Source organism: Ascaphus truei, chromosome 4 (assembly GCF_040206685.1).
Source record: "Ascaphus truei isolate aAscTru1 chromosome 4, aAscTru1.hap1, whole genome shotgun sequence".
In the NCBI taxonomy this organism is placed as follows: domain Eukaryota; kingdom Metazoa; phylum Chordata; class Amphibia; order Anura; family Ascaphidae; genus Ascaphus; species Ascaphus truei.
Window position 1 is genome coordinate 6,787,671 of NC_134486.1, and position 27,618 is coordinate 6,815,288.

At 42.5% G+C, this 27,618-nt stretch overlaps 1 long non-coding RNA gene across 1 annotated transcript; it reads left to right on the forward strand.

The window, feature by feature from the left end:
• Window positions 1–18,112: 18,112 nt before the first annotated feature.
• On the forward strand, window positions 18,113–27,335 carry LOC142492547 (uncharacterized). Its single transcript, XR_012800839.1, has 3 exons — window positions 18,113–18,264; window positions 20,148–20,288; window positions 26,966–27,335. It is a non-coding gene; the product is annotated as an uncharacterized LOC142492547 (long non-coding RNA).
• The last annotated feature ends 283 nt before the right edge of the window (window positions 27,336–27,618 follow it).

A 27,618-nucleotide genomic window follows, 5' to 3' on the forward strand; every position in this document is an offset into this window, starting at 1 on the left:
ATAAAAAACCTGACTGTAGTTATGCAGTATTATGTAGTTAATAAGTGCTATGTATATTTTTGGCGCTATATAAATAAAGACATACAATACAATATGTTCTGCAATTAATGCTGCAACAGATAACATGGCGACTGTAGCAGAAATATATGAATATTTCATTTTGAACTGATTTTTACAAATTTTCACCTGACGTTCGTGGGTGGAAGCGTTCGATAAGACAAACCTTAAGTAACGATCAGTGGTTTTTTTGCATCAACCCTCCACCCGGAGATAGAAGAGAGTATTGGGGTGTGGTGCCAGATTTGTACAGTATGTTTGATCATGACTACTTCAAAAGGACAGATAAAAGTCATAATTTGAGATAAAAAATTGATAAATTTCACCAACTGTGGAGATTTTATCAGCTGCGGCATTCATTGCAGAAAAAGTTATATATGAATAGCTACAATCGGCTCTTTATGCACACGTACTGTGGTGTACTGGTACACATTGCGTCCGGCGATTGTGCAGTGAGAAAATATGTGAAAAAGACAGTGTGATACAGAAACTTCTTCAGTACCAAGGTCAATTCACAATGGACCACTGTGTTTTTTTTAAACACCTGCAAGTCGACACATTACTGTAGCACATGTACTGTACACATTAGAATTCACTACAATTCATGAATATCTGCCACCTGGGGGATACGCGAAGAATTGCCCCAATTAAATCTGAACCATTACAATTAAACGGATCAACCGCGAATCAACCACAGTTCAACCACGGGTGCCGGGCGGCGCGAATTCAGCATGAGCACGGGGGATGCACCATTTACTCCGCGTGGCATTCAGGACATGGAACCGCCATGCCCCCGAGAAGTTTTAGAATTAAGGCTGGCACCACAGTATTATATTTTGTAATGAATAGGGACATTTTTTCTATTTTGTTTTCATTTAGTACTTCCCTTTTTTTATTTTTTATTTATGAGTGTATTCCTATTTAGGTTTCTTGCTCTAATTAGGGACCTTTCTACTTCTTCTTTTCTATATCCCTTCTCTTCAAACTTTTTCTTTAAAAAATGTGCTTGTTGTGCAAAATCTGCGTCTTCCGTGCAATTTCTTCTTATTCGTAAAAACTGTCCGTATGGAATGTTTGATTTCCACTTTTTCAGATGGTTACTTTTAGAATGTAGGTATCTGTTTGCATCTACAGTCTTAAAGTGTGTTTTTGTACAAATCTTGGCTTCCTCATTAAAAAATAATTAGATCTAGATAGTCTATAGAGTGAGCATCATGTTTTGATATAAATTTAACATTCATTTAGTTTGAATTAAGAAATACAAATAAAATCCATTAAGAGTTCCTCACCCCCCTTCCAGATATAAATTATGTCATCTATAAATCTTCTGTAAAACAGTATATTTTTTAAAAATGGGTTATTATTCCATATATTCTGTTCGTCCCAGTATCCCATAAACAGCTTAGCGAAACTGGGAGCGAATTTAGTACCCATTGCTGTCCCACAGCATCGTTGGTAAAATTTCCCTTCAAAATTAAAATAATTGTGGGTTAAAATGAATCTTATACCATTTATAATAAAATCAGTCTGATCTGGGCACATTAAAAGATCTTTTTGTAAAACATATATTGCTGCTTCCATCCCTTTCTCATGCTCTATGCAGGTCATCGTAATGTTTTGATCCCCACACCCTCAAAATAAATAAAAATCACATAAATAAAGCATGTGCATGACTAGTGTCGCATTAAAAAGCTAGAGTACCGATTGAATATCAGAATATCAAGAATTTTTAGGCAGGCACTTGTCTGGAATAGTGCCGACACAGCACAATTGACCTAGATCAGGTCGTCTGACAATATAAAATTCTGGATAAGATCCAACAAATGCCCCGTGTCTCTTAGATGGGATTGCAGATTTTTGACATGATCCTGTAAAAATGAATCTATAAATTGTGATAAGTTTGATGTGATTGAATCTATGCCCGAGACTATAGGTCTCCCTGGCGGTTCCGTGAGGCATTTATGTATTTTGGGTACATGATAAAAAATTGGTGCTCTGGGGTGAGGAATATTTAAAAATGCATACGCTGATTTGTTTAAAATGTTCTTATCCAGCCCATCTTTGAGAAGTTCTACTAATGCCTTTTGAGAACCAAAAATTGGGTCAGAATTTAGCTCTACATAGGATATAATATCTCCTAGAAGTTACATGGCCTCCATCATATAATCAATTATATCTTGTGCCACAATCCCTCCACCCTTGTCGGCTTGTCGTATGACCAAATCATAGTTATTTCTCAAATCTTCCAGGGCCGTTTTCTCTATTTGTGTTAAGTTGTGGACAATGTCTGTTTCCGATTCACACATTTTCTTAAAATCTTTAAAAACTAATTGATGAAACACGTCAATTTTATGACCCTTTGAATGTGCAGGATAAAATGTGGACTTAGGTTTGAAGTTTGTACGCCTAACATTTATTCCAAGTTCTATCTCTAATGTGTTAGTTTCTCCTGCATCTTGTCCACCATTATCGTTTAACAATGCAATCATAGTCCAAATAATTTTGCTCCCTTTGATTGAATCCTGCATCATATTTCGGTACAATATCTTCCTTTTGGTTTTCAGAAAATGTCGTTTGAAGCCAGTTTCCTAGTGAATCTGTGTAGGTCTATAAACAGATTAAAGAGGTTGGGGATGCTAGTGGGGGCAAATGACAAGCATTTCTCCAAGATGCTGATCTGTATGGGGTTCAGGGTTTGTGCGGATAAATTAAATATGCTCTTAGCTTTTCCTTCCTTTGTTTCTTTTGCTGAGCTTTTTTTGTCCCCTCTGCAACCTCTTTTTCTAGCTTTTGTAGTTCCCTTTTTGTCTGTGCAGGTTATTTTTTCCTTAGTTGCAGTGTTTCTTCCTGTAGTAAATGTGAGTTGTTTTTGTCCTGTTCTGTCCGACCCTTTGATGTTGATCTTGTCTCCCTCCCTAAAAAAATAACCGCAGTAGAGTGTGATGGGATTTCAGTACTGAACTCTTTTAATCTTGCCCCTCTTGGGTTATCTGTGTTTATTTTATCAGTTCCTTGGGACTGACTAGTACTATTTTTCTCGGCCCCAATACTTCCTAGTCTAGGCGTCTGTCCCCGGCTGTTTTCCCTTGATGTATGGTTTGGCTCTAATCTTGGTGTATGTGTCTGGTGCCTATTGTTTCCATTTCTCCATTTCTGTTCTCCATCCTATTCTCTCTGATTTGTGTAGCGTTTATTGTAGGGTTCTACCGGGAGCTTTGTCCTTGTCCCACTGAAAAAAAAAAATACAAATCCTAACAAAGGGTATTCTAAATCATACAAAATCAATAGAAGAAGAACCAAGATATGACTTAGTTACTGGTTTCAATAAACTTGAAAATCTCTTAAAAATTGAGTCATAAATACCTGGAGGAAGGGAGAATTCCTAGAGGTTTAAGGTTATTAAAAAATCCCACGTTTAATGATGAAGAATTTATTCGGACATGGCATGAGATACTCGATGCAGGTTCATGTGCTCTGATAAGATTACTAATCAGCTATAGGGAAAATAAATTAGAAAGTAATTTTTCCCATTACTGTACTGTATGTGTTTGGTTGGGGGGGGGTGTGTATTGATTGATTTATATGTAGGCCATGTTTTATTTGTTGACATACAGGGTTGGTACATTAGGTACGCGGGGACCTATGGAGACCACCTGAGGACCCCGGATGCCCACCGGTACCACCCGAGGAGCCCCGGATGCCCACAGGGGACACCACAGCCCTATGGACCCGCAGGGACCACCCGGGGCCCCAGACACTTGGGGGAACAACCCGAGGGCCCCCAAACCCCTGTGGGAACCACCCGAGGACCCCCAGACACCTGTGGGGATGAACCGAGGACTGTCAGACACCCACGAGACCACCCGTGGACCAATGGGTACATGCTGGTTACATTCTGGGTACATGCAGGGTACATGCTGCAATATTTTACATATTTCTGCAGACAGACTAATGGCCCATCGGATTAACAGCGGGGGTCCCTGGCAGTCCCATTCACACTGAATGGGACTGCCAGGTACCCCTGCTGTGTTAATAAGATGGGCCATTAGCCTCTGCAGAAATGTCACTGAAATGTTGCAGCCTGTACCCAGCATGTACCTAGCATGTAGCACATACCCAACATGTACCCAGCATGTACCCTGCGTGTACGCAGCATGTACCCAGCATGTACCCTGCATGTACCCTGCATGTACCCAGCATGTACCAAGCATGTACTGTACCCAGCATGTACCTGGCTAGTTTAAGGCAAGTTTTAAAATACTCGTTGGCTCGTCTGTAGGCAGAGATATCTAAATAGAAAAAATACTGTACTGTCTAATAGAGATGAAGTACTCATGAGAAACTCTAAATGCCAGTGAATATAAGCCCCCGATGAAGCCTAATGGCGAAACGTACGTCGGGTACGTGTGACGTCAGCTAACCAGTGACGTTAGCTAATTCGGAGAGGCAAGGGCATCCTACCTGTCAAAGCGTTTTGGAGACTGTGGCCGTGGACAGCAAGAACGCTCTGACATATACATATGAGTGTATTTTAATTTATGCAGAGTATATCCATGATCTTACATGCCTACTGTGTTTACAGCCACTGAGCTGAGTACTGGACTCAACACCTCTGAATTCTGTTGGAGGTGGGTTTCCTAGTACTACCCAACTAAGCAGATAAATATATTTTGCTCAGTGGTGGAGTGGCTATTATACCCAGCCACTTGTCAGGGTTGCTAGTTTTCACTTATATACAGGACATCTCACTAGCTTCTATCCTACCACACTGTCCTTAGGGCTTTGCATTGTTCTCATCTAGGAATAGACAGCCTGTCAGACAGTGCTTATATTCACTGGCATTTAGAGTTTCTCAAGAGTACGTCATCTCTATTAGACAGTACAGTGTTTGACCTATTTAGATATCTCTGCATAGGTACACCATTATCTAGGGTGCACTACACCCCTTAGGACATCAGGAGTCACAACACACCATATTTTGGTGGGGTATTAGGTATATTTATTTACTTTTACTCTGCTTTGTTCAGACACCCCTTTACCCTTGTGAAGCCTCTCCAAATTTAATTTGTATGTTTATTCATTTGTTTGTTTCGTTCGCAATCCCTTACACCTTTATTTTAATTAATTATAATAGAATTGTGTTTTAATCTATTGGGTGTTTTTGTGCCGCAATAAGGGGATTCTTCTCTATCTCAGTTTACACATCCTACTTTCCCCTGTCAGCACCACCCTCATTTAGCTGTTTTTTTTATTTACCTTCACGCCCTCTCAGGCGTTTCTGTGTCTATTTGAAGCAGAGGAACCTGCTTCGGTGTCGGCTCCTTGTGACCTTGGGCAAGTCACAATATCTCCCTGTGCCCCAGGCACCAAAAACATAGATTGTAAGCTCCACGGGGCAGGGACCTGTGCCTGCAAAATGTCTCTGTAAAGCGCTACGTAAAACTAGCAGCGCTAAACAAGAACATGCTATTATTATTATTAGTATTATTATTATTACTACTCTTTTTGACGGGAGGGGGTAACCTGGCTCTCAAATAAAGGTTATGTCCATTTTGGTTGCCCCTGATCCATGTATAATGGTCCAAGAGAGTTAGCTCTTGGGCCCAGTAACATTTTATAGTTTCCATGTACTGTACCGTATGCAATAAAGTAATTCTTTGTGTTTTTCCCTTTCTGGGCATGCAATCAAGCAGGGATTTCTAGGGTAAGAGTTTCAAGGGGGGTTTGCGGGGGATCCGTTACCAGAATGTACCTAGGAGGTTGGGGTTCAGAGTTGTCGGTTCCCTCATAAATTCTCAGTTACATGTAGGCACATTGTCCCCACAATATCTCCCCTTGAAAACGCAAGCGCGACTCACAACTAGAGTACAGGGTTTGTGGGTGCCCCAACCATATATAAGGTTGAGGGGCGACACTGAGAGTCCAGACTGACTCTAAGGGTCTAAACTGAGTCTAAGGTAAAGTATATGAGGGATAAGGGAGAGAGATATAAAAGTACACTATTTTTCCTGTTCTATTCCCAATAACCAGAGACTCGGGGAAATGTCTTAAAATATACTTTATTCAATGTAATGCATTTTTACATTCGGAACCGATGTCCAAACAGGCTGCCCGAGCTAACCCATAGGTGCCGGTAAGAAACCAGAGGATGCCCAGAGGTGTGACTAGCATTTGGATATCGGGGAACGGCTGAGTACCAGGTCCGGAGATCAATGGCAGTACTTCGGTATGCCACTTGTTCTGCCAGTCTGGTGGAGCATGTCCCAGCGGGTGGCTGTAATGAGCACTCAACACAAACAGGACGGGAATGCAGGGCTGAGGTGGGGATGTTAGAATACACCGACCAACAACTGCTCAACCGCGTCTGGATTGCAGAGTCGTAGTCGTGTAGCTGGGTCAGGATAGTCATAATACTCGCCATGGTCTAGGATTGGAGAAGTCGGGTGGTCGTTGTGCGTAGCCAGGGTCCAGGAGTAGAGAGCTCAGAATGGTCATGTGCATAGCTGAGGTCCAGGGGTCAGAGAAGGTAGAGAGGTCCGGGTACAAGCTGAGGTCGAAGGTACAAAAGATCAAGGCAGAATGCACAGCGTGTGTACTGATAGGCAGGGGTGAAGTGTATCCCAGCTGTGGAGTAATGAAGGGAATTAGCATTAACCCTTCAAATGTTTCTGGTCATGCAACGCCGATGTGTAGTGGAGACAGGAGCGTCCTCTGTTGAGTCACGGGAGACGGTGCGGGGGTGGAGCCTAGGTCCGGTACCGGAAGGAGTACTGCGGTGCTCATGCGCAGTGCACTCATGCGGGTCGTCACCCAATGCATCACGGGATGTGTCGCGGGTCCGAGGTCCAATCCTCACAGTAACCCCCTCCCCCCCACAAGGGCAACCTCCGGACATCCCAGGTATGGTTTGAAAGGAAACCTTTGATGAAAGGCCTGAACGAGCCAAGGAGCATGTAGTTGGTCCCTGGGGATCCCCGAATGCTCCTCGGGACCGAAGCCCCTCCAATGGACCAGATATTGAATTTTTCCTTTGGATATCCTGGATTCCAGAAGGGTCTAGACTTCAAATTTCTACTGGCCTTCAACCAGGCGAGGCTCTGGAGGAAACTCGAAGCAGGGAACCAGGTATCCTGGATGAAGGACTTGAGTAATGAGGTGTGGAAAACTGAAGGACTTTTCATGGAAGCTGGCAACCGTAGCCGGTAGGTGATGCCGGTCATCTGCTTCTTCTGCATGGAGACTGACTTTCTGAGATTCTCCTGAATCTTTCTCCATGATTCTTGAAGATGTAGAATCCTATTGTCCGCTGATGGCACCCTGGATCCAGGTCCTGCAGTAGGAAGGGCTGAGAGATGGAAGCCGAAGTTAGAAAAGAATGGTGAGTCCTGGGTCGACTCATTACGCAGATATTTATTAGAGAATTCGGGCCACAGCAGGATATCTACCCTGTTGTCCTGTGTATCGCAAATGAAGCAGCGAATGAATTGTTTTGTTTTGAATTGAATTTGATTTGTCCACTCAGTCTGACAATTAGTCTGTGGATGATAGCCGGGAGAAAAGTGAAGGGAAATCCCAAGTTGTTTGCAGAAGGCCCACCAGAACCTTGAGATACATTGTGAACCTCGATCAGACACTCTGGGGCCTATGCACTAAAGGTTCATAAAAACAATTCGCAGAAACATTTATATCGCCGTTTTTTAGAGCGTTGCTATCACGGTATTCAGAAAGCCTTCATTATCTGTCACTGCAAAATTCTCAAAATGAGCGAGTTGCTGCCATCGATAGGATTGCCTGTCTGAAAAGGCCTTACCTAGTGATTTATTTCTGCTGCAGAGAGGGAGCTGCTCAGAGAGAGCCGCCTGTCCCAGTGAAAATCTCGCCTGAAAATTATGTTTTTTAATATATATTTTCTTACTAGTGCAGGGGACTCCGTAGTAGAACCGCATTGGTTTCAGGTCCGGGGAACCCCTGCTTCTTAAGGCAAAGGCCCCGTTATGGGGTGCCGGTATCCCTATGCATTGAAATGTCCCGATTTCGTGACACAAGACATTTCCATGCATAGGAGATACCGGCACCCCATAAAGGGACCTGTATCTCGGGAAGCAGGGGGGAGGCAGGGGGTCCCCTGACATTAAACCAACACGGTTCTGCTCCGGAGGGACCCTGCTCATCTACACTAGGAATTAAATGTATATTAAAAAATATTTGCTAAGCACCAATACACCACCCAAACCCCATGACCCCCATACTGTAAAAACATGATTTATTTTTTAACATACAGGATTCATAGCCCAGACCGACGGGGGTCCTTGGTGGACCCGACTGGTGTATGCAGGCTCCACAGTGCACCTGGGGCGTGCCCACGGGTATCTGGGTGCATCCGGGTGGTCCCAGCTAGGTGCCGTGGGCCTGCAGGTTGTCCCAGCGGGTCACCACGGTCACGAATGGGGTCCACGGGTGGACCCGTGGGTGTCTGATGGTCCCCGGGTCATCCCCACAGGTGTCTGGGGGTCCTCGGGTGGTTCCCACAGGGGTTTGGGGGCCCTCGGGTTGTTCCCACAGGTGTCTGGGGCCCCGGGTGGTCCCTGCGGGTCCACAGGGCCCCCAGGGCTGTGGTGTCCCCCGTGGGCATCCGGGGCTCCTCAGATGGTACCGGTGGGCATCCGGGGTCCTCAAGTGGTCTCCATAGGTCCCCGCAGACCTAAGGTACCAACCCTGTATATCAACAAATAAAACATGGCCTACATATAAATCAATCAACACACCCCCCCCCCCACCAAACACATACAGTACAGTAATGGGAAAAATTACTTTCTAATTTATTTTCCCTATAGCTGATTAGTAATCTTATCAGGGCACATGAACCTGCATCGAGTATCTCATGTCATGTCCAAATAAATTCTTCATCATTAAACGTGGGATTTTTTAATAACCTTAAACCTCTAGGAATTCTCCCTTCCTCCAGGTATTTCTTTAAAAAAAAAAAAACATGTCCCACCAGTTTTATGACTCAATTTTTAAGATATTTTCAAGTTTATTAAAACCAGAAACTAAGTCATATCTTGGTTCTTCTTCTATTGATTTTGTATGATTTAGAATACCCTTTGTTAGGATTTGTATTTATTTTTTACAGTGGGACAAGGACAAAGCCCCAGGTAGAACCCTACAATAAATGCAACACAAATCAGAGAGAACAGGATGGAGAACAGAAATGGAGAAATGGAAACAGTAGGCACCAGACTCATACACCAAGATTAGAGCCAAACCATACATCAAGGGAAAACAGCCGGGGACAGACGCCTAGACTAGGAAGGATTGGGGCCGAGAAAAATAGTACTAGTCAGTCCCAAGGAACTGATAAAATAAACACAGATAACCCAAGAGGGGCAAGATTAAAAGAGTTCAGTACTGAAATCCCATCACACTCTACTGCGGTTATTTTTTTAGGGAGGGAGACAAGATCAACAGCAAAGGGTCGGACAGAACAGGACAAAAACAACTCACATTTACTACAGGAAGAAACACTGCAACTAAGGAAAAAATTACCTGCACAGACAAAAAGGGAACTATGAAAGCTAGAAAAAGAGGTTGCAGAGGGGACAAAAAAAGCTCAGCAAAAGAAACAAAGGAAGGAAAAGCTAAGAGCATATTTAATTTATCCTCACAAACCCTGAACCCCATACAGATCAGCATCTTGGAGAAATGCTTGTCATTTGCCCCCACTAGCATCCCCAACCTCTTTAATCTGTTTATAGACCTACACAGATTCACTAGGAAACTGGCTTCAAACGACATTTTCTGAAAACCAAAAGGAAGATATTGTACCGAAATATGATGCAGGATTCAATCAAAGGGAGCAAAATTATTTGGACTATGATTGCATTGTTAAACGACAATGGTGGACAAGATGCAGGAGAGACTAACACATTAGAGATAGAACTTGGAATAAATGTTAGGCGTACAAACTTCAAACCTAAGTCCACATTTTATCCCGCACATTCAAAGGGTCATAATATTGACGTGTTTCATCAATTAGTTTTTAAAGATTTTAAGAAAATGTGTGAATCGGAAACAGAAATTGTCCACAACTTAACACAAATAGAGAAAACGGCCCTGGAAGATTTGAGAAATAACTATGATTTGGTCATACGACAAGCCGACAAGGGTGGAGGGATTGTGGTACAAGATATAATTGAGTTTTTTAAGGAGGTATACAGGAAAGGTCAAAGGTATGGCCTAAAAGAGTCCTATGTGCACTCACTATTATCAAAAATAATTGGCTCGGAAAGATTCAATCCTTGGGGTTTCCCCCATAGCCATGCTTAAAAATGTTAAAATCTTTTATTAAACACATCTATCACATAATAAGCAAAATCATACGACAACCACTATGTGGCTAAAACACGGAGGGGAAGGGTGAGGGGTAGCAGCAGGGAAAGGGGGAGGGATAGTCTAGGTATAATTACCAGTAGGGTGTGAGACCTGAATATATCAACGCAAATTATACCAGGAAGATGTCACTAAAATAACAGGTATTGGAGTATATGTAGTAACTCCTATTTATATCTGTTTAACACTCTATATACGGATTGTTCCGTTTCCAGATAATCACTTCTGATTTATGTGATCACCTGAGTATTCAGCACTGTGTATTCTTATAATACCCTTAGTGTATCTGGCAATCGTGTGTCTCAAAAAAAACCCAGAGAGGTGTAGTGTTCGTTAGTGAGCTGTGTTTAAACTGGCCGCACAGCGTTATATCGGTAAGTATATAGGTAAGTATCTTACAGTTATATGGCATCAACATTGGTTGAAAACCCATAGCTAATGCTTCGTTACACGCTCAAAATATTACCCGGATTAACCTGATAATAGAGTACTACACGTTAGGGTGCTTCAGCTTGAGCTATATCGCTCGCGAAAGGCATACGACCTGGTTGTCCGGAGTTAGTAGGGACTGTAGTCTCACACCATACGTTCTCCCCGCTTCCGTGCACACTGATGACATCAGGTCGTTGACGTCACCATGTACCACGTACCGACGTACGTTTCACGCCAATGGCGCTTCGTCAGGGTATGGGAGTGGTTATGGAAATCACTTCTACTTCTATTTATGCGAAAGGTAAGGGGCGGAACGCTCTATTTGAACCTATCAACGCACGGTAAGTGAGAATCACAGGTAGCTGCGTGTTTCAATGAACCCCAAACGGGCTGTTTAACCATTATATATGACACGCAACGTCTACCTATACTTTTAGATGTTGCTCTGCAACTTAATAAAAATATGAGTATTTTAATAATCTCATAACAACAGGATTGGTTTAAGCACCACCTGATAGCATAATAGAGTAAAGCAGTCAGTATGGAGAATACTGAAAAACGATTCAGTCATTAAATAACAGGTGCTAAAAGGATGGTTGCATCAGGGCTCACATATGGGACCACATGTGTAAACTAAGTAATATTCTATACTCCATTATCACTATGCATCTGACTTCTAGTCTGCTTCTTCTATTGTCAATAGTGTAGGAATGTAAGGACAATTAAGCAACCGCCTCTAATAGTCAATACGGTCACGGGGAGTTAAAGACTCCACTGTATACAATATGCCCCTGATGTATAGATATGGTTTTAAAACCAATCGATAAGGTAACTGCAGTACAGTAACTCATATTTTAGTAATGACTAGGTAGAGTGTTACTTCTGTTGTCAGTTATGTAGGACTGTAAGGACAATTAAATGACCGCCTCTAATAGTCAATACGGTAACGGGGAGTTTAGGACTCCACTATATACCGTATGCCCCTGATGTGTACATGTGGTAATAACCTGTCCGTGAGGTAGCTGGAGTACAGTGACCCATATAGTGATCCCGATGCAACCATCTGCATGTGTTGGTATTCGTGAAGTGATACATAGAACGGAGGGTGTGTTGTCCCACTATTCAGAGCATATGGATAAGGTGAACTAGAGGAATGATGAAAAAATATATCCTTTATTCATACCATTGGGTTGTAGTGTCTGCAGCATGAATATCCATTGGCACTCATGCTGTAGCAGGCGTTTATCCCAATTGCCTTTGCGGGGGCCCCAAGGTATATGCTCTATACCGCAAAATGTGAGAAACTGTGGGTCACCATTATGCTCGTCGTGGATGTGGCGTGCGACGGGGGTATCCTGGGTATTTCTTATAAATCCCAGATGTTAAAGAACCCTCACCTTGAGGGCTCTATGGGTTTTACCCACATACCGCACGCCACATCTGCAGGTGATAAGGTATACTACACCCACTGACAGACAGTTGATAAAGTCCTTAAGAACATAATTTTTGTTTGGTGGGTTGGGGATTACCTTCGTGGCTTTCATGAAGGGACAAGTCCTACATCGGCCACAAGGGTATGAGCCAATGCGTTCCTGTCTCCCAACCATGTTCTTTGTTTATTATTTTTGTAGTGACTATGTACCAATCTGTCTTTCAGATTTCTAGCCCTCCTGCATGTCATCGTTGGAGACTCCTTGAGCACCTGTATTAAATCAGAATGATTCCGTAGGATATGCCAATGCTTGTCAAGGATTTTCCTTAACTCCTGCCATTGGTTATTAAAAGTGCCAATATATCGTATTGTTTTTTCATCCTCGATTGGTCTATGCTTTCTGTCGACTAAAAGTTGTGTTCGTGGTGTTTCTTTGGCTCTCCTATAGGCGCTATGTACAGCCTTCTTAGAGTAACCTCGTGTGGTAAATCTCACACTCATATCCCCCGCCTGTCTGTTAAATTCCTCTAATGTAGAGCAATTCCTGCGCAATCTTAGAAACTGACCCGTAGGGATATTTTTTATGGTGTGATGTGGGTGATGGCTGTCGGCGCGCAAGAGACTATTAGTCGCCGTTTCCTTCCTGTAAATGGTAGTTGACAGTCTACCATCTGCTTGCTTTGAAATGGTCAAATCCAAGAAGTTTAGAGTAGTATCACTGACTTCAAAGGTCAGTTTGAGGTTGTGGTCGTTATGGTTCAGTACATTAATAAATTGATTCAAGAGAGGTTTGGGGCCTTTCCACAAGATGATTATATCATCTATGTAGCGTCCCCACCATTCCACATACATAGTGTAGTTCTCCAGGGCTTCGCTGAAGACCACCGTTTCCTCCCACCAGCCTAGATATAAATTGGCATAGGTGGGGGCACATGTGGTCCCCATAGCGGTGCCCTGGATCTGGTGGTAAAATTTTGAATCAAATATAAAGTAATTCCTTGTAAGGACGAAGTCCAGAAGTTGGATAATAAAGTCATTATGCGAGTAACAACTAATATCCCGCTGGATCAAGAAATGAATTACAGCTTTTAAGCCAACAGCATGAGGGATACTGGTGTACAGTCCCTCCACATCTAGTCCTACAAGTAATGTGTACTGACTCACAGTAACATCCTCCAATCTTAGCAAAGCATCTTTAGTGTCACGTAGGAAGGAGGGTAAAGAATCCACAAATGGTCTTAAAACTACATCTAGATATTTACTCGCGTTAGCTGTTAAGCTGTCAATCCCGGAGACAATAGGTCTCCCTGGTGGCGGTAATTTGTTTTTATGCAGCTTTGGCAGATGGTAAAATGTAGCGATCTGGGGATACTTTACCATAATAAACTCCATTTCTTTTTTGGATATGACCTTATTATTAAATCCTTCGGTCAATATGGTTAGGAGTTGAGTTTTGAATAGGGTCGTCGGATCTTCCTGAAGCACCCTATAGCTCTTATGGTCTGACAATAGTCTCCTGCACTCAATAGCATAGTCCTCTTTGTTCAATAGGACTACATTCCCGCCCTTGTCTGAAGGTTTTATTTCAATTGACGGGTCTTTCTCTAAGTCAGTTAGGGCCAAACGTTGTAGATGTGTTAAGTTATGTCTCTTGATTCTTTTGTGTAATTGCAGAATATCTGCTGTCACAATTTTAACGAATACATCCACGTTGGTGCAAGACTCTAATGGGGGGGTAAAAGTCGACCAACTTTTTAGATCTGTAAAAGGCCCACTTACCTGAGGCCTAGCACATTCGTCAACAAGATCACTCAGCTTATCTAAATTATCGAGTTCTATGTCTGTCATGTTTTCTTGTGATGTCCCCTGTATCAAGTTATTTCTCCTTCTTTTAAAAAACTTGTGTAATAGGAGTTTTCTTGAAAACAGGTTAAGATCTTTGATGCATTCAAAGGGAACCATCTCACTTGTTAGAGAAAAGGAGAGTCCTTTACTTAACACCTCTAAATGATGGATGTCGAGTGTCTTACTAGATAGATTAACTACCTGTTTCTTCTCTTCCTCCCTCTGTAGGGTCTCCTTTGCGGCATCTGAGGCTGATATCCCCATATTTCTCTGTCTCTTAGAGACACTACCCCTTCCCCTCCTGGTCTTCCTCGGCCTGGTTGGATGTATCTCCCTAATTAAGCGTATATTAAGGAGGCCATGAGACATCTAGGAGATGTTATATCCTATGTAGAGCTAAATTCTGACCCAATTTTTGGTTCTCAAAAGGCATTAGTAGAACTTCTCAAAGATGGGCTGGATAAGAACATTTTAAACAAATCAGTGTATGCATTTTTAAATATTCCTCACCCCAGAGCACCAATTTTTTATCATGTACCCAAAATACATAAAAGCCTCACGGAACCGCCAGGGAGACCTATAGTCTCGGGCATAGATTCAATCACATCAAACTTATCACAATTTATAGATTCATTTTTACAGGATCATGTCAAAAATCTGCAATCCCATCTAAGAGACACGGGGCATTTGTTGGATCTTATCCAGAATTTTATATTGTCAGACGACCTGATCTAGGTCAATTGTGCTGTGTCGGTACTATTCCAGACAAGTGCCTGCCTAAAAATTCTTGATATTCTGATATTCAATCGGTACTCTAGCTTTTTAATGCGACACTAGTCATGCACATGCTTTATTTATGTGATTTTTATTTATTTTGGGGGTGTGGGTGTGGGGATCAAAACATTACGATGACCTGCATAGAGCATGAGAAAGGGATGGAAGCAGCAAGATATGATTTACAAAAAGATCTTTTAATGTGCCCAGATCAGACTGATTTTATTATAAATGGTATAAGATTCATTTTAACCCACAATTATTTTAATTTTGAAGGGAAATTTTACCAACAATGCTGTGGGACAGCAGTGGGTACTAAATTCGCTCCCAGTTTAGCTAAGCTGTTCATGGGATACTGGGACGAAGAGAATATATGGAATAATAACCCATTTTTAGAAAATATACTGTTTTACAGAAGATTTATAGATGACATAATTTATATCTGGAAGGGGAGTGAGGAACTCTTAATGGATTTTATTTGTATTTCTTAATTCAAACGAAATGAATGTTAAATTTATATCAAAACATGATGCTTACTCTATAGACTATCTAGATCTAATAATTTTTTAATGAGGAAGCCAAGATTTGTACAAAAACACACTTTAAGACTGTAGATGCGAACAGCTACCTACATTCTAAAAATAACCATCTGAAAAAGTGGAAATCAAACATTCCATACGGACAGTTTTTACGAATAAGAAGAAATTGCACGGAAGACGCAGATTTTGCACAACAAGCACTTTTATTAAAGAAAAAGTTTGAAGAGAAGGGATATAGAAAAGAAGAAGTAGAAAGGTCCCTAATTAGAGCAAGAAACCTAAATAGGAATACACTCATAAATAAAAATAAAAAAAAGGGAAGTACTAAAACAAAACAAAATAGAAAAAATGTCCCTATTCATTACAAAATATAATACTGTGGTGCCAGCCTTAATTCTAAAACTTCTCGGGGGCGTGGCGGTTCCATGTCCTGAATGCCACGCGGAGTAAATGGTGCACCCCCCCGTGCGCATGCTGCATTCGCGCTGCCCGGCACCCGTGGTTGAACTGTGGTTGATTCGCGGTTGATCCGTTTAATTGTAATGGTTCAGATTTAATTGGGGCAATTCTTCGCGTATCCGCCAGGTGGCAGATATTCATGAATTGTAGTGAATTCTAATGTGTACAGTACATGTGCTACAGTAATGTGTCGACTTGCAGGTGTTTAAAAAAAACACAGTGGTCCATTGTGAATTGACCTTGGTACTGAAGAAGTTTCTGTATCACACTGTCTTTTTCACATATTTTCTCACTGCACAATCGCCGGACGCAATGTGTACCAGTACACCACAGTACGTGTGCATAAAGAGCCAATTGTAGCTATTCATATATAACTTTTTCTGCAATGAATGCCGCAGCTGATAAAATCTCCACAGTTGGTGAAATTTATCAATTTTTTATCTCAAATTATGACTTTTATCTGTCCTTTTGAAGTAGTCATGATCAAACATACTGTACAAATCTGGCACCACACCCCAATACTCTCTTCTATCTCCGGGTGGAGGGTTGATGCAAAAAAAACACTGATCGTTACTTAAGGTTTGTCTTATCGAACGCTTCCACCCACGAACGTCAGGTGAAAATTTGTAAAAATCAGTTCAAAATGAAATATTCATATATTTCTGCTACAGTCGCCATGTTATCTGTTGCAGCATTAATTGCAGAACATATTGTATTGTATGTCTTTATTTATATAGCGCCAAAAATATACATAGCACTTATTAACTACATAATACTGCATAACTACAGTCAGGTTTTTTATATGTGAACGGTGTACACATGGTGTCCAGTCCAGTCAAATTTCAGCAATTGTGCAAGGATACTGTAGGAATGTAGAAAAAAGCACAGAGCATTGTGTTTTATAAGTTTTTATTATGAAATGCCTACATTTGATGAGGTCTTCAGCATCTTCAAGGACCAAGGTCGATTCACAATGGACCACTGTGGTACACTTGGTTTTTATCTGGTTTTTAAACACCTGCAGATTGACTAATTAATTTCTACCATAAGGCGGATACACGAAGAATTGCACCCAAAGAAATCAGAATCCATTAAATTAAAACAGATCAACCGCGGTAAACAGAGGTGTGCCTGGCGGCATGAAGGCGGCATGAATACCGCGTGGAATACAGCGTGGAATACAGCAGAGCACACAAATACGGCTCAGTGATATGTTCGAATAATGGCGACTGCATCTGTATGTAATTAAAATTAAATTAAAACATTGCTATAGCCTGCTAGAGATATGCGCAGAGAGAGGGGCTGATTCTGTAAGCTCTCTCCCTCTCTGCACAGCTCTCCCACACTGCTGCAGCACAGTAGGATTAACACAGCCGGGGTCCTATTCAGAAGCAGGGACCCCCTCTGTATTAATCCTAACGGGAAACTGACCCCTGCTCTGCACTTCGCTGTGATCACTCCACGCTTTGTCTGCGGTTCACCCGCTCAAGAACGGGGAAGAGTGGAGATGAATTTGACTGCATCTGTATACTGTAATATCTATCACAAGTGGTTTCAAGTGTCACACAGACATGTATACTGTATGTATAATATAACGTGTATAGTATTACACAAACATGTGTAGTGTACGTTAAGTATCACAGTGCTTTTAACATAATGAGTTATACAGTCAGCATTATATCCAATCTTCAAATTCAGAACCCAGAACTGCCAACACACCCCATCACCCCATTCTTACAAGCCCTCCATAAACTAACTGAATGTTCCCAATTTATAGGTGATATGGACACACATTGAGGGTGCACATAAGATCACATGTGAGTTGAGCTGTTTGTTTATTACCATCAACAAGGTAAACTTCACACCTGTGGACGTCTTAGTGCACCAATGAGCCATAACTACACCAACCAGTTATTATGCAAGGGTAATTACATTACTTAGGGCGGCTCTTGGGTCTTGGTTCTGATGGGTTTAATATACATTTCTCAGTAGTTCTCAGGGTCCTGACAGCAATGGAGTAAACACATTTCATAATGATGCTCAGGTCGTCTTAATAACGTGCTGTAAGATGCTTATTGTGACATATTGCATTAAACAGCCCCAGGTCTGTTCCCTCTGTGTCCATAACTTCCCTTTTCCTTGTCCTGTCCTGTCCTGTCCCCTCCCTCCCCTCTCCCTTGTCCTGTGACTGTGCCTTTTCACAGGGTATAAAGCCCAGTGTGTGACAGCACCGAGGACCAAACACAGCTCCAGAGACCAACATGACTCCAACCGCTGGCACCATCCTTCTGGGGCTTGTTCTGCTCTCTGTGGCAACCTGGGCAGCAGATGGACCAGGTGAGTAACTCGGCAGGGAGATATGGGAGGGAGGTGAGTAACACAGCAGGGAGATATGGGAGGGAGGGTAGTAACACGGCAGGGAGATTTGAGAGGGAGGTGAGTAATACGGCAAGGAGATATGGGAGGGAGGTGAGTAAAATGCAGGGAGATATTTGAGGGAGGTGAGTAACACAGCAGGGAGATATGGGAGGGAGGTGAGTAACACAGCAGGGAGATATGGGAGGAGGTGGGTAACATGGCAGGGAGATATGGGAGTGAGGTGAGTAACAGGGCAGGGAGATATGGGAGGGAGGTGAGTAACATTAAGGGAGATATGGGACAGAGGTGAGTTAAACAGCAGGAAGATATGTGAGGGGGTGAGTAATACAGCAGGGAGATATGGGAGGGAGGTGAGTAACACGGCAGGGAGATATAGGAGGGAGGTGAGCAACAGAGCAGTGAGATATGGGAGGGAGGTGAGTAACATGCAGGGAGATATGGAAGGGAGGTGAGTTACACATCAGGGAGATATGGGAGTGAGGTAAGTAACAGGACAGGGAGATATGGGAGGGAGGTGAGTAATATGGCATGGAGATATGGGAGGGAGTTGAGTAACAAGGCAAGGAGATATGGGAGGGATGTGAGTAACATGCAGGGAGATATGGGAGGGAGGTGAGTAACACGGCAGGGAGATATGGGAGGGAGGTGAGTAATATGGCATGGAGATATGGGAGGGAGGGTAGTAACACGGCAGGGAGATTTGAGAGGGAGGTGAGTAATACGGCAAGGAGATATGGGAGGGAGGTGAGTAAAATGCAGGGAGATATTTGAGGGAGGTGAGTAACACAGCAGGGAGATATGGGAGGGAGGTGAGTAACACAGCATGGAGATATGGGAGGAGGTGGGTAACATGGCAGGGAGATATGGGAGTGAGGTGAGTAACAGGGCAGGGAGATATGGGAGGGAGGTGAGTAACATTCAGGGAGATATGGGACAGAGGTGAGTTAAACAGCAGGAAGATATGTGAGGGGGTGAGTAATACAGCAGGGAGATATGGGAGGGAGGTGAGTAACACGGCAGGGAGATATGGGAGGGAGGTGAGCAACAGAGCAGTGAGATATGGGAGGGAGGTGAGTAACATGCAGGGAGATATGGAAGGGAGGTGAGTTACACATCAGGGAGATATGGGAGTGAGGTAAGTAACAGGACAGGGAGATATGGGAGGGAGGTGAGTAATATGGCATGGAGATATGGGAGGGAGTTGAGTAACAAGGCAAGGAGATATGGGAGGGATGTGAGTAACATGCAGGGAGATATGGGAGGGAGGTGAGTAACACGGCAGGGAGATATGGGAGGGAGGTGAGTAACACGGCAGGAAGATATGGGAGGCGGTGAGTAAAACGGCAGGGAGATATGGGAGAGAGGTGAGTAACACAGCAGTGAGATATGGGAGGGAGGTGAGTAACATGACAGGGAGATATGGGAGGGATTTTTGTAACATGCAGTGAGATATGAGAGGGAGGTGAGTAACACAGCAGGGAGATATGGGAGGGATTTTTGTAACATGCATGGAGATATGGGAGGGAGGTGAGAAACATGGCAGGGAGATATGGGAGGAAGGTGAGTAACACAGCAGGGAGATATGGGAGGGAGGTGAGTAACATGACAGGGAGATATGGGAGGATGTTTGTAACATGCAGGGAGATATGGGAGGGAGGTGAGTAACACAGCATGGAGACATGACAGCCAGATTCAAGAGCTGACACTCTAGGACCTTAAAACACGGCTCAGGGGTAACCAAGTGGGTTTAACATTTATTATTGAGCCTGTTACCTCCTCACAGTCACAGGCACGCAGACTATACATTGATGTAATCACACTGATTAGTCTCTCTTTTGCAGTGAAACTGGGGAAATGCCCCCCTATTACCATGTTGTGTGTGCAGCATTTACCAGAGCCCACGTGTGAGTGTGACAGTGACTGTCCTGGCAATCAGAAATGCTGTAATCTCTGTGGAATTAAATGCTTGGACCCTTTACCAGGTAACGTAACAACATTATCTTCTTGGTTGGTGTGTGACGTGGGATACTTACTCTGTAGTACACTATATTTATTTCATTACACATTAGGAGTCACTAATAATATAAGTATATATGCTTGCAACCTGTATATGAACTGTGGGATTTCCAAGTCCTGGGTTCCGAAAGACCAGATGGCCACCAGGCTTGGTGCCACTGTGTCTCCTCTGGTCCCGGACTTGAAAGCCTCAGGGATGGCAAGGTGTTAGGATAGGCGGAGTACTGGAGTTACACTCAATACCCCTATCCTGATAGCACAAAGGGCTATCCGGCCATCATTTGCCCAGCCCCAGACTATGCGGAGCCTGGAACAGCGGGGGGCTCAATATGCTAAGAGGCAGGGGTACCAGGTTGGCGCATGCCCCTTAGCATAGTTGAAATAAGTGTGCCCCACCCCCACAGCTTCAGGATACAGGTAAATTGGTGATAGGCTGGCAAAGAAATTCCCACGTGCTGATTGGCTGTAGTAGTTTGTGAATGCGACTCCAAAACCTATAAGAAACTTTGCAGCCAATCAGGACCTCAGATTCTAAGCACCAAACCATCAGCGGGAAATTCAAAGATGCTCTGGAAGAAATAGACGCGAGCCGGCTTCAAAGATTTCCAGGCAAGAAATTTTCTAAGTCCCGCTTTTCAGGGGCCAAGTTATGAAAACAGAACGTAGCGGTTACATTCCGTTTTGAATTCCAGGACTTTTGTGAGTAACTCCCGGTCATTGGAAATGACACGTACAGACTTCATTTTGTAGTCATTTGGACTAGTAAAGTTTAGTTCATTAGCCCAGATCCCCAGTAAGTGTGTTTTCTATTGCATATTGTGATCCATTGTGTGTATGTCTTTTCCTGGAATAAATTACAATTTATTTTACCTCCGTGTTTTGCTCAATCATATGATCCTGTTATAAAAGGTGTTAATAAACCTGGTCTCCCATGACAATGATGCAGCCGGTTGTGTTCACACAGCGGGAGTCCCATTCAGAAGCAGGGACCCCCACTGTGTAATCCTTTTAGGTCATTAGTCTCCTTACTGGGACTCTGCGAGCACACGGCATTAGAAACATGCCCGTGGCGGATTTCGTAAGGGCAGTGTTACCAACCATGTGGCTACATCGGTATGAGCATTTTGTGGATCTTTGGGACATGGTGTAGATGGGTATGAATGCATACAAACAATAAAGATAATACTTCTTAAGGGATAACTTTCTAGTAAACTTTTGTAAATCAATAATTGTCTCAAAGAGCTGAAAATGTCTCTATGGGGCAAAGCTGAAACCCATTTTAAGAAGAGAGCGTCTCTGTTAGCTCAATGCACGATATGTTAATAATGTTATAATTCGTGACATTCAGAAGTCCTTTTTGTGTTTGCTTGCTCCGCCTTGCCCCAAACCTCCTCCTAGATCTTCTGGTCTTCATCCATTTTTTGAGCCTTTAGAGTCTGAAAGGGTCAATATTTGTGGATTGTACTCGTCCTCCCTCCTGGAATAACGTTCCCGAGGGCATGCTCCAAATTCTCTGTATCGCTGTTTCTCATCCGATTTGTTGAATGATACAGAATATGTGCGATTCTCTGTATCAGATACATCCAAGTTGAAGCTTGAGTTATCTCCATATCTGTCTTTCAGTATTGATTTACTTGGGGTATACTGGCAAGAATAATCTCTGTTAGAAGGTCGATTCCTTATTGGTGTCCTGTAGTTTCCTCTATTGACATTTGTAGCCGAGATAAATTTGATTTCGTACAGAATTGAGCTTGTCTCTCAAATTTTGCCTGCTTATATAACATTCTTCTCCATAGATGTGATGTTCCTGGATCATTTTTGATTGGTTCTTTCATTGGTTTTTGAAGAGTTCTCCGTGGTCTCAAATTCATAAAGTTTGGGTTGTAGGATTTTAATTTCCTCTTCCAAAATTCACGTTCTAATTTTGAACTGGACAATTACCGTAACTGCATGAGCTTCGTAGAGCAGTCGTCAAGCATAGTCTTCCAGTTCTCTTCAAAATCTTTAGTCTGGAACCCAAAAGTGGGGGACTTTTTGATCCGTAATCATCTGGGGATCCTCTTGACTTTCTGGTAGTTCTCAAGATTTGTGATATTCCACCATAAGTGGATATCCTGCATGAAACATTTTTCTAACTTGGAAAAATAGTCAATAAAATCAGATGGTTCATCACAGATGAGTTCCTTAGTGAAATCAAAAACATATTCAGCACGTCTGAGATTATTTGTATTGTCTACGCAGTTATATACATAACTTCTGGTTGTAAATTCATTAAAATATTAATTGCCAGCATGATTCATTTCTGAAAAATTAGTCTTTATAGAAAAGGTTCAGTGCTTGGTTCAAAAAATTGGACGTGTTAGTGTGCAGTCTTTTAACCCTTGCAATCACAGTGTATATCGGAGTGATGCTTTATTGACTGATTTTATTAAATCTAAATCCTTGATTTCTAAGAAGAGGAGGACCCCTGGAAATAATGCAAGCACATTTATACTGTTTTCATTTTAGAAATACCACAAAGATTTTTTAATGCACTGATAGCCGATCTGTTCCTTACTACTGATCATATTTTCCTGAATAATTAATTTTATTGCATAATGTCTTATATTAACGGTGTAAAGTACAGTATATACAAAACCTTCATTTAATCCTTTTAGTGAAAAATGTGTCCAAAGAGTTAATCCATTTGGATTCTATATGTAACACAGCTATGTCCAAGTTCCCCCTCCTTATAATAGGGAGGATATGATCTACTTCTTGGAATTTCAAAGGTTTAGTATCTCCACCATGTAATTCTAGAACAGGACGTGAATGAGTTAGGTGTGCCCGGTTTATTTTGAATGGATGCTATATGTTGGAAAGACCAAGAGACAACCAGTTGATGTGTCCTTGAGCATATAGCATCCAACACTGAGCTCCTGTAAACATGACTAACTTTTTTGTTTGGACAAAGCTCACAATACAAGCACCTAGTGGATACTCTATAAACTGGACTCTACATGCTAGCTTCATATGTTTAAATAGAGAAGCAAGATATTCTATGTTACAAACTGGTTTAGATATATTGTGCATTAATGCCTGTGAGTTTGGAATATCGGACACCGCAGCTACAGTAACTCAATTCACTATTGCTTGAAAATAGTTGGAAAATTATACAAAAAAAATCTGCTTCTGTTGAATTTATTGTTACTGGTGAGTGTTTCTGGAATTGCCAAACATTGCCACTAGCCAATTATTGTCCAGTGAGAAATAATGATTTCAGTTGACCAGTGGAGACTCTATACACCCTTCCCCTAAAATTACTACAAAGATAACAAGTTGCAATTTAAACGGTCCTCTGTCTTCTCACCACCCGTGGGTCCCATAAATCCTGAGCCTGATTGATGGTTTTACTTACTTTAGCTCCTGTACCTCCAGCACATACCGCCAAAGTTAAGGCCATTAAAACCTTAAACTAGCCTTGACTAACCCCACAAACACCTCACTGCTATTTCCAAACCTTCTGCCAAACCCAAATAAAATATATGACGCCCATCCTCTGACAAGTGCATCCCATGCGGCCTAAATAACCCCCACATATTCCCTTCTAAATCCCTGTGTCTCACTGAGAAAAACCTACACCTATTAAAAACATTTCCATGGACTTTTTCAATTTCTTACTAAATAGGAGTAAAATAGTAGGCTAAAATAAACTAGCTAACTAATCACATATAGAGTTAGCAATATGTGGAAGGGAGTCCCCAGTAGAACAGCATGGAAATGGGAAATCCTGAAAATGGAAAAAAGAAGCAAATACTGTATAGTGAAGTGCTGAAAAAAATGGGCATCATTGTCCATCATTCCTCTGGGGAACCAAAAGGTTTCTACAAATGTTTAAAATTGAAAATGTATTCATTAAACACTCATGAATCCAAACAGGTCAGGGGATTCTCCCCAACTTAAACAGAAATACAATATACTATAGGTCAATTCATTATCTGCGATTCAACCAATGTCGTTTATCTCATCCAACGTCCCTGCAATAAAAAGTACATAGGGCGTCCGACAAGGAAACTTACAATTAGATTAGCAGAGCATATCACTAATGTACAAAAAGGTCTCCTTCAGCACAATTTGTCAAAGCATTTCAAAGAATGTCATCAGCAGAATCCTTCAGGAATTAAATGTACGGGGATTAAAAAGCTTAGGTTGAGCTGGAGAGGAGGGGACTCGGTTAGTGACATCTCTAGATTAGAAACCAGATATATTCATTCCCAGTGGGCTCTATGTTGACATTGACCTAAGTGCATTTCTTATTAATTGATTTCCAATATACATCCCAACTTATTTCCCTGCACCCTGTTCTCCAGTTCAAATGACATTGTTTATATTGCTACATTTTTCCCTTTATTAGTGATATATTAGCATTTTCTTCTATCCACTCAGTGATATACTCACATCTATCTTTCCTGTATATCTGTTTATTTTCAATTTGCAATTTTATTTTATACGTAATAAATGTGAATTGTTGTATGAATCCGATAGATTTATCCTTTTCATATTCATGCATTTCGTTATATTAAGGTCTCTTTCTGTATGTTCCATGGGTTTTGATGTCATGATTGATAGCAGAGACTCTGCATGATTGGCAGAGTCTCAGACAGCAATCAGCTTATCAATGCACCTCCACACCTAGATAGTTAGAGAGGTAGTATCATGTGACATCACCCCTGAGGAAGTTTATTTTGAAACGAAACGCGTAGGGTTGAGTTGGTACCTGCCGAGTTGCCTAAACAGACCTGATGAACATTATCCAGTAATTGTATTTGGGAGCTGTGGGCTATACGGAGCTATTATATTATACATTCTGCATCAGAGCGCACAGACGCTTCAGACACTGCTAACGTCACCTGCTGGTAACGAGAAGGCGAGGAGGAAGCCAGGTGTGGTGAAACTCCAGGAGCCGTCCAATCAGCTGTTTGCAGTATGTGTGCCTGCGTGGAGTTTAAGGCTGTGGCCAGGCTGCGAGTGTGCGTTGGCACTTGAGCGCAGTGACGTCATATGGTCTGCTTGGCCATGCGATTCCTGGCCATCTAATTGCGCGCCTGTGGGGGCATGGCCATGACGTCACAGAGCTAGTTCACCCTCATGGGCAAACCGCTAACGTGATGCATCAGTGAGCAGCAAAATAAAATTTGATTGTCTCTGCAAGCAGAAAGCTCACGGGCACCCGCACTCTGGACAAGCACATTCAGAGTTACCACTTTGATCGCACTAAGCACAAGCGGGCGTTCCCGCTTCGCTACACCCCGGCCGCAGCCCAAGAACAGAGACGCTTACTCCATATTGATTTCAGTAAAGGGATAACTTGAATCAACATCCAAACCCATAGCCCGACTCACCGGCCCACTAACTGACCTACTGTACCGTAAAAGTCCCAAATAAACTATTGTTATATAGGGGAGAGCTGGGGCACTTCCGGGTCTTACATAGTGTGAGCTCCACTGGCTAATGACTTGTGTTATATAGGGGAACGCTGAGACACTTCCAGGTCTTACATAGTGTGATCTCCGCTGGCTAATGACTTATGTTATATTGGGGAAAGCTGAGGCACTTCCAGGTCTTACATAGTGTGAGCTCCGCTGGCTAATGTCTTGTGTTATATAGGGGAGAGCTGAGGCACTTCCAGGTCTTACATAGTGTGAGCCCTGCTGGCTAATGTCTTGTGTTATATAGGGGAGAGCTGAGGCACTTCCAGGTCTTACATAGTGTGAACCCAGCTGGCTAATGTCTTGTGTTATATAGGGGAGAGCTGAGACACTTCCAGGTCTTACATAGTGTGAGCCCCGCTGGCTAATGTCTTGTGTTATATAGGGGAGAGCTGAGACACTTCCAGGTCTTACATAGTGTGAGCCCCGCTGGCTAATGACGTGTGTTATATAGGGGAGAGCTGAGACACTTCCAGGTCTTACATAGTGTGAGCCCCGCTGGCTAATGACTTGTGTTATATAGGGGAGAGCTGAGGCACTTCCAGGTCTTACATAGTGTGAGCCCCGCTGGCTAATGACTTGTGTTATATATGGGAGAGCTGAGACACTTCCAGGTCTTACATAGTGTGAGCCCCGCTGGCTAATGACGTGTGTTATATAGGGGAGTGCTGAGACACACGCACCTAACATTCACTCAGCTGCTCCAAGCTGATTATTACACCCTGTTATACAGTCACGCACACTTCTCGTGGGAATAATATATAGACCCCAATGTGATATATCTTTGTATTCACAGAGTGTGAAAAAAATGTATATGAATAAAATGTGCAAATGTTACAGCCAAATGGTGTTTTAAAAATGAGGTTTATCAGGGCAGTTTCAGTGCAAATAACATTATTTTTTTTAATCTTGTATCATTTTGAGCCAATACAGTAAGTGGCAATACAGTATGTGGCTGTAATACTTGCTCATCGTGCACAAAATTGTCATTTTACAGCTAGAGAAGTTAGGGAAGAGTTACACAATGCGCATATTATAATGGAATGTGCTCCAATATGGGGGAGATTCCCTGAGCTCTTGTAAGTGGTATCGGGGTTTGATTCTGTGTTATCTGCATCGCAAGTTAAGCCTGAATTTCATTACACAAAATAACATAGTATTTTCTACCTTTCTAGGTTAGAATAAAGGAAGCTGATGAAGCCGCCGCCAGCGAGAAGTGAGGAACATCCTACACAACGCAGCCCGTTCCCATGGAAGGTCGTTGTCCCTGATGGCATCTGATAGCGGCGGTGGGAAAACCCCAGCAGGGAATACAAGTAACCCCCTTTCCCTGTCAGAGAGGCATGTGACACAGTGTAACGCAGCGCATTGCAGGCCCCTCTTGCAGGAAATGGGAGTATCCTTGTGTTACATTACTTCCTGGATATTATTTTGGTTTGTTTCTCAGCCTGTGGGGTCATTGCTTGGGGATTGGTATCCGTTCTGCGCATTTTATTCTGTCTGTAGATGCAGCTGCATTTAATAAAGACAATTTGTAATCACTCAGATCTGTCTCCTGCTGGAATTTGTTACCTCAGACCTGTGGAGGATTTTAATGCAGAATAAAGAAGTAAATAATAATGGTCTAAAATATAAATATTACAATATTACACCCAGTATGTTGGCATCACAATACTATGCCACGTATGGCTGTTTCTCACACGTGTATCAGCTCGTGCTTTGGGGAGCGTCAGTAGCTTAGTTAACTTTGAAGCAGCAGAGCCCAGTTCCAATCCCAGTGTCAGCTTCTTGTGAGCTTGGGTGAAACGCATCAGGGGCATTTATTTAA